This window comes from Melanostigma gelatinosum, assembly GCF_949748355.1.
Source record: "Melanostigma gelatinosum genome assembly, chromosome: 8".
Taxonomy (NCBI): domain Eukaryota; kingdom Metazoa; phylum Chordata; class Actinopteri; order Perciformes; family Zoarcidae; genus Melanostigma; species Melanostigma gelatinosum.
The window spans coordinates 22194768-22202818 of record NC_136641.1 but is presented as its reverse complement, the minus strand read 5'-3'; the positions used below and the strand labels follow the sequence as shown (position 1 = coordinate 22202818).

The window sequence follows — 8051 nt, the reverse complement described above, 5'->3', positions numbered from 1 at the left end:
GGGGCTTCACAGTTGCAGATGCCACCGATCCCAATGTTGGATATTTAACCACTACAGACAGGTAATCTTAAAAAGTAAAATATTTGGCAGAATTAATTCATGAACATGTGTTTTGTTCATTTACAACTTTAGTATACAGGCACATTTATTGCACAATTCTTTAACTTGGGTGTTGCAGTAATGATGTATTGCTGTCTGTCTTTCGTCAAGTTATTTAGGTCGGTATGATACCATTATTAAGGCATGTGTGCTTTTGCATTTGTGTCTCACTCTATATTGTCTCCACTTTGCTCTGCATTAGATGACAGCTCATTTAAAGCTTCCTGTGAATAATCAAGATGGCATCGAGCTGGAGACAGTAGAGGACCAGGAGACTGATGGTAGGTTGTTGTATATTCCATGTCTGACCCGACTAAATACTGCTCAGATGAAGTTATTGTTAATCACTACTACAATAAAACTGCAGTATGATTGATGTATGTGGTGCATGCCAAATGTTAGTGGAGGAGTATATTTTCACACGATATATTTTCCTCCTGCCCGGTTCAGTCCAGGAAACTAGATCCAAATAAAAGCTTCCAAATCAATAATCTCTCTTCGCTGAAGTTTTATTGAGCAAGCCTCCTCCATTATACACTTCAGGTCTCACCTTCCTGACATACTGCATGTTAATGGTGCTCTGAATTATTAAAACTGCCTCATAGAGGATCTGAAAAACGTATCTACCAGAGATTGGACCGAGTGCTGCTGAATTTATATGATTTTGTTCCAAAAACATTCCTGTTATTATTTTGTGTTTTTATCATTCTTTCAAAGGCAGCATCCCCAGGCTAGTGATGGACAACCCACCGGGAAAGATGACAGGTAAGCTGCTCAGTGGGGTATGCAGACTGAGCACCATATCAGAGCAAGAACCGGACAAGCTGGACACCGATCCCAGTTCCCATGAGCCCCCGGGTGGCAGTGAGTGGGGTGGATCCAGCCTCTCCATGTGTTCTGACAAGTTTAAGAGCAGCAGCAGTGGTTTTTCCTCTGATGATTCACACCAGCCTGCAAGTGGAGGTATTGTTTAACTCCTTAAGTTGATCAAATTGAGATGCAATGGATCTGTAGTGTTATTGACAAGATAATGAATGGTGTATAGTTGCTATCTGGTCAGAGGTGCACTATGATTAACAGGGTGTGATTTCTTATGACCTTTTCCTCTTTTTGATTTTCTCTTCTATTACTCTTCACATCCACCAGATGAATGTGCAGCACTTCTTCTTGCCTGTCTGCATTGTCGTTTTCACGAATTCACGGATCTCCTGTTGGATACATGCGAGAGGGCTGTGAGTCGCTGGTTTCCCTCGTACAAATACATCATGGCGTCCAGTGACCAGCAGGGACAGGACTGCTGCAATTACACGCTGGACCTGGACTGCAACTGTTGTGGCTCCTGCCAGGACGCAGGAGAACTTATAGAGCTGGCCATGGAGATGTCAGAGGTCTGCTATCGCTGAGAAGTTCCTCACCTCTGGCCTGCAAACACAATGAAAAATCACAAACATTATGAATGTTGAAATCTTGAATGCGAAACAAACAGTGTTACTGTCTCATCTTATTCAAATCTATGCCTGCAATGTTAAGAGTTTTCTATGGCGGCCTCATGTGGAAACTCGCATGATCTGAGGCTTGTGTGCTTCAAGCAGGTAACTACTGCCACCCTGTGAAACCGTGCAGAGTTGGTTGTCACAACGAAAGATGCAAATAGCTAATTTGTTGTTCAAGCCACACTCGCCCCACCGAGCAAAGTCATCAAATGCAAACATCCTGTCCTGTCAGGGTGGAAGGGAGGGCAGGAGAGTGTGCATGTTGAGCCATTTCCACGTCCTCTTCACTGACATCCTGTACGTTTCCGGTGCCTCTCCATACAGCACGACCGAGTGGGCTGGAGTCACTCAGGATACCGGGGGTCTGGGAGCATGCTTTCAAACAACAACTCCAGACATTCACAAATTACAAACTGGGTTTAATCTGGTCCAAGTGATCAGAACATGGATTCGACAACAAGGGGAAGTTATCGGATGGTAAAATGTAAGTGAATGGAAATGGATTCATATTATGCATTAAAATGGTTCCTTTTGTAATTTACAGGAAGACGTTTTTCTGTATTATCTAACATTAATTGGTTTATGTGTTCAATGCCTTTCCAAATGAATCTGATTAGAATCTTACACAAATGAAGTACATTATTTAGCAGATTAATGGCATGCTCACTTTTTCTCAAATAATGTTTTAATTGATCATTTGTTCAGGTTCGTTGGTCAACTGTTGTTATACGTCAAGTGGTATGCTCCATTGACTGGGGAGGTAAAATACCTTTCTATTTTGGCTGCTGTCACTCACATGTGAAACGTGCGTCACAAAACACTCTCCTACCGCTGCAGAGACCGGCACGCATGCAACTTGGTCATGCATTCCAAATACAATTGGTTATGTTGGTGGGTGGGACGCTAGATGGGGATACTGTCCGAGTCGCTGCACTAGCAGCTCTTACGGGCTGGTTGGGGTGCCTGCTTTGAGTGTACCTGGAGGATATAATTGACCTTTGAATGTGTAACACCATGTTACACTTCCCTTCTATTGTCAGCTTTGTAACCAGTGTAGCACAATTACAGCACAGCACAAGCTTTTTCTCACTTGAACCGAATCTGTGTTATTCACGGATTTGTTTTGGCTAAAGCAATGTTTCCTCTGCTGTGACAAGTGTGTGGATGAAGCATTCAGATGTTCAATTTGACACACTTGCAGGCTTGGCTGGTGAGCTAGCTAGCCTGCTAATGTCACCATGCTTTCATGCTACGGAACATAAAGCACTGCATGAACTGCTAGGCCGGACATTACCATTTTAAATGATCGTTTGGTTTAAATTGCTGAATGTTGAAAGTTTTACATGTCTGCCATGATCTTGATGAGCTCTGGGAGGAGCCACAGGCTCACCTGTGACGTCTGGAGTCAACGAGACACAGGTGAACTGAATCCACCCTGAATCAGTGCTCTGATAACCTGGAAGAGAAGACATTGCTCTGTTTGCTCAGCCCCCAGCGGCCTTATGTTTGTTCACTGCTTTCAAAGGGGAATTATTCGTAAAAGTGGCAATTCATGAGAGTTCAGTCCTGGTTGATTTAGAATTTCAATTTGAGTGAAAACAATGGAATCAGGCTCAGAGTTTAGCAGTCTGCAGTCCTTTTGTTGATACACAAGCTTCGAGTTTTCAGAAATGTGTGCACAGTTCCTTTTTTTGTGTGTGTACAATGGAGAAAAAACATATACTGCATTGCTTGCAATACAAATATTGCAAGTCTTTTATCAGTGAGCCATCGGCTCAATCACCTTTGTGTTACCTCCTTCAGCATTATTTTAAATCATGATTTTGCGAAATTCCACTTTGAGGTTTAACAGTTTGATAATGCCATGTGTTTAGTTCCTTTTAGGATTAATTCCAGTGTTTAACTGATGTTTGTGTTTAAATATAATCTATCTTTGCTCAGAGCCAATAAGAAGGAGATTAGCCTTTACGTGTTTAAGACGGGTAACTGCATGGAACAATGTCATACAGCTTTCCCTGTTTGTGTAATTAATACGAACCCACCACTTGACAAAGTTAAAGGGGAAGTTCATGTCAAAATAAAGCCCCTTTTTGGGGGAATCTGCTGGCTCGCTCACCCTAATTCTGGTGCCTCATGTCCAAAACCTGATGTCCCTCAACTCCAGCCCTCAACAATTAGATTACACCTGTAACAGTGTATATTTTCACCTTACTGCCAACCATTTTTAAAGCAAGTTGTTTCACTGATAAACTGACTACTGACATATTGTGGGCTGTAGTTTCTGCTGGTATGGAAGAAATATTGCTATTGAAGATGATTTGGACAATTTCTTCAGTGCTTGTTTGCTCGCTAACAATGCATTAGCAGATTTTGATTATCAAGAAAAACACAAACTCTTCAAACATTCAAATAAAACTTTTAATATTTCTCACAAGATAGTTTCCACATTGAGTACCAATGAGTTTGAGTTCACTCCTCTGAAACCAATGCATACAGTAACTATTGCTACATTAATTTCATATGAGCTGTAACAATAAGAACAGTAGCAACATCAGCAGGAAACATTGTCTGTATAAACCACAGGAATGAGACTAAGCAGAAGAGATCTAAACTGAGCTAACATGGTTCTTCATTAGTGGTTTACCCATAATGTGCCATCATAATTAACAGCTGGAAGATCCATCAAGAGGAATCGGTCATAGTGATGGCTTTAAATGATGTGCCACCACCATCAGGTTCATTCTAACCTGTCACATTTCAGGGGTTTAGATGATTCATGTTCCATTCAAAAATAAAGCTTATTTGGGTTCAGTCAAAGGGCAATGTTACCTGTGTCTATTGCATTCATTAATTAAGGCTCAGTAGCTGGCATTGGAACCATGAAGGCCATTCTGCAGTCCACTCTAGCTGTAATTCACCCATGGCAAAAACAAAAGAAAATCAACTCAAGGTCCACTTACTAGCTTGTTCTAGGCTTTCAAACACATCGACAGAAGTTTCACACTACTTCACTGTCATGTGACGACAGCTGAGCTTTCTCCATCTGCTGATGAAGACTGTGGGATGCAGTTGAAAGCTCCAGAAAGGCAATTATTAAGTAGATCTTCAGTTTTGTTTTCTTCCAAACTACTGTTTCTAAAGATGGGAATTAACTTCCGCAAAGGCCTGATTGAAATCATATTTTAGATATTGCTATATAGTCATTATGGAAGAGAAACAGCACTAACAGGTGGATCAGCTAAGCTGTTAAAAAAGCTGCTGTTTATACCTTTTAAATAAAGGTATTATATGCATCTAATTTTGGCAACGCATTTTGGCAGTCATCACATTGAACTACATTCACACTAGTCTCAAAAGGATATTGAATATTCAGTACAACTTTGGAAACATCCCCTTCAGTGTAGAGTTTGACCTTAATAAACATAAAACATGAACAACCACGCCAATGTGTTCAACATTAAATACATAGAGACATTATGAATTCAATAATCGTATGAATAAACAAGTAAAATAATACAAGATTAGGAGGCTATAGCCACGCTAGCGGCTCTGTGAGGCACAGGACATTTCACTGACAGCCAGAAATGTCAACCTGCTGGTGGTGCTCGATGAAAAGTCAGAGGATCACCCTAATAATTAGGATTCATCCACTGGGCACCATGCATTTATGTACAAAAAGTCATGGCAGTCCATCTAACTGTTGCTATATTTCCGCTCGTGAAATCATTTTACAACTTATCAAAACTCACCTCACTATAAAAGGTTGCTTCATCATTCTTATTTTCACAGCATTGCACATTTCCCCAATGACACTTCTTTTAGTTTTTTTAAATGTTATCACATGACCCTCTCAGCAGGAACAACAACTGCGAGGTAGCTCCTGTTGCTTATCACAAACACACACATTTATGCTTTTGCTCTTCATAATAATGTTTCTTTCTCTGAAAAATACCTTTAAAAGGCACAATAACTGCCACGGTAACTCTGACTTAATGAGTTAGATGCTACTGTTAACACTGGCTCCGTACAATCAAAGGTCACAAGCCAACCTAGCTAGTTAGCTGGGTAGCATTGGTAGCCATGTTGTGCTAAAGTAAAGCGGCAGTTTGCTACTTTGTCCATTGCTACAGCCTCTAGTGTTAGCTTTAGCATTGTGGTTGCTCTAGCTAACAGGAGCTTGTGGCTGTTGCCAAGTCTGCATAGAGGATCCAGTGACTGCCTGAGGCTGTGAAGGGGCGGTGAACGTTGTTAAAAATAGAAGGGGTGGTGACTATCTTGAAAAAAAGTGTCATTGGATTATGCCATTATTACGCAAGAAAAAGGGCACTTAAAAAAAAAAAAATTCTGTACAGACTTAAATAAATATAACACTTCATATGAAAACAATAATGAAATAACATTTATTGTTGATTATGGTTTGAAATAATATGTTAAATTATTTCAGAATTCACTTCATGAATTTGACTGTATTTACTCTTATGATCATTTATTTCATAATGCCTTAATTCAGTACTGAACACTTTGGGGTTTCATCATAACAAACCACTTCTTGTGGCTCGAGTCCGAGAGGGTAGTGTCATCTTGTACCGACTAACGGCCCTTTCCTACTGCTTTCTGAAGTACTTTGGCACTCATCAGCTAATACATGAAGCACCAAACACCAGTATAAACATCAACAACATTTTTGCATCACTGTTTTAACTCCGCTAACATCACCAGGGTAACAGAAAGGACTGTAAGGCACTTAAATCAATTAAAAAGAGAATTACTTTGACACTGTTTTAGGCTAATTCCGAAGGACATCACATTGTCGAGGCATGATGCCGCTCTGCAGGCACAACGTCAACCATTGCATAGTTTAAACAAAATGGAGGTTGTGCTGTAACAGGGCTCTCAATGTATGGCAGGTCGTTATAAACAAAGGCATACTGATGCAATGTGCTACAACTGTTGAAAACAAACTGCTGAAATATACAACAACCATACACGCCATGAAGAATCTACAATCTCATACAATATTCTGCATGCGTTTGAAAAGGCAAATACAATAGTTTATGCTTCGATAAAAAAAAAAAGGTGAACAAACCACGTTTCAAATTACAGAAGTCATTCCAGTGTTTTGACAACGTCGTGCATGTCATACAAAATCCCAAAGCAGTCTCCTTTCACTCCTTGGCAATATTAACATTCACATAATGGAGGACAAAAAACATCCTGGATGTGAAATGTCACCACAGTGGTGTAAAAAAAACAAAAAAATTATAATAATTTAGGAACTGGACAATTATATAAAAACTCAGCACTTGCATCCACACATGTCTGAGTGTGCTGAAATAGTAGCAGTTTACCAGTTCTGATCACGACAGACAAGAATACAATAAAAACTGATTCATCTTCATCTTTACGTAACAATCAGATCTATCGAGCAGAATCAGCTTATTGTGCGTGTGTCAGGGCCACAACAGGCTTTTTCTTTTTGATTTGAACTACAGTTCTGCTAGTTTTGAGACTGCATTTAAAAAAAAATAAGTATATATTTTTGTGGTTTTGGCAGTGAAGAACGATTGTTGATAAAATATCTGAGCAGTCAGCACTGGATGGTTATAGGATGCATCAGTGTGTTGAAACTTGACTTGTTGTGTAGCTTCTTGCTCATTATGACACTGAATAACAGATTACAATCAGCCATTATCAAGGCTGATTCTGTTCGTTTTAATTATCCTAAAGGAGACTTATTAGGTCCCTATTCTTAATGTGCTTTAGTTTCTTATCTCAGTCGTTTCAAAAAGGCTCTTTTAAATGCCTGGTTATAAATACATTTTTGGGGAATGTGTACATAACAGATACATAAATAAGATCAAATCTACAAATGATTAATATTCATCAAGGAAGACATTTCAACTGGAAGACAACGACTTAACAGCCAAAGAATGTGCATAGCAGTACAACATTGATGTATACACATCTTAATAAGGCATTGGCACATTCAAGTTCAATCTAAGACACAAGGAGTGTAAAGCACTACAGTAATAAATAGATTTGTCTTTCTTCTATTATTGCTAGCGATTTAAAAAGCAGTGTTATATCTACATCTCTGACCGTGATTTATAACTTCCCTAGATTCTTTGGAATCAATAGAAATAAACATAATCAAGCCTCTATTCAAAGTTGAACGCGTGTTTTTTTTTTAAATATAAAAACGTTTTCTTGCAACCCATTGTCGTCAATGTATAGATTAAAGCAAACACACTTTAGAATCAGTCCTTGAAATCAAGGTTGAAGGCTTGAAAAGACAAAGACATCACAAAAAATAACAATATGAATGGAAAAGATTCAATACATGTAAACATGGGCGGGGGAGGAAAAAACCACAACAGAACAAATGACACAAACAGGAGAAAGCATCTCTCGAGCAGCTGGGAGTGTGTTCGCTGCTGACAGGGACACGTGCAGCAGGGT

At 39.5% G+C, this 8051-nt stretch overlaps 1 pseudogene across 1 annotated transcript; it reads left to right on the top strand.

Annotated features, from left to right (window-relative positions):
* Window positions 1–18: 18 nt before the first annotated feature.
* On the top strand, window positions 19–1502 carry LOC306781174 (annotated as a pseudogene). Its single transcript has 4 exons — window positions 19–61; window positions 302–380; window positions 817–1062; window positions 1246–1502. The product of its transcript is annotated as an uncharacterized misc_RNA (transcript).
* The last annotated feature ends 6549 nt before the right edge of the window (window positions 1503–8051 follow it).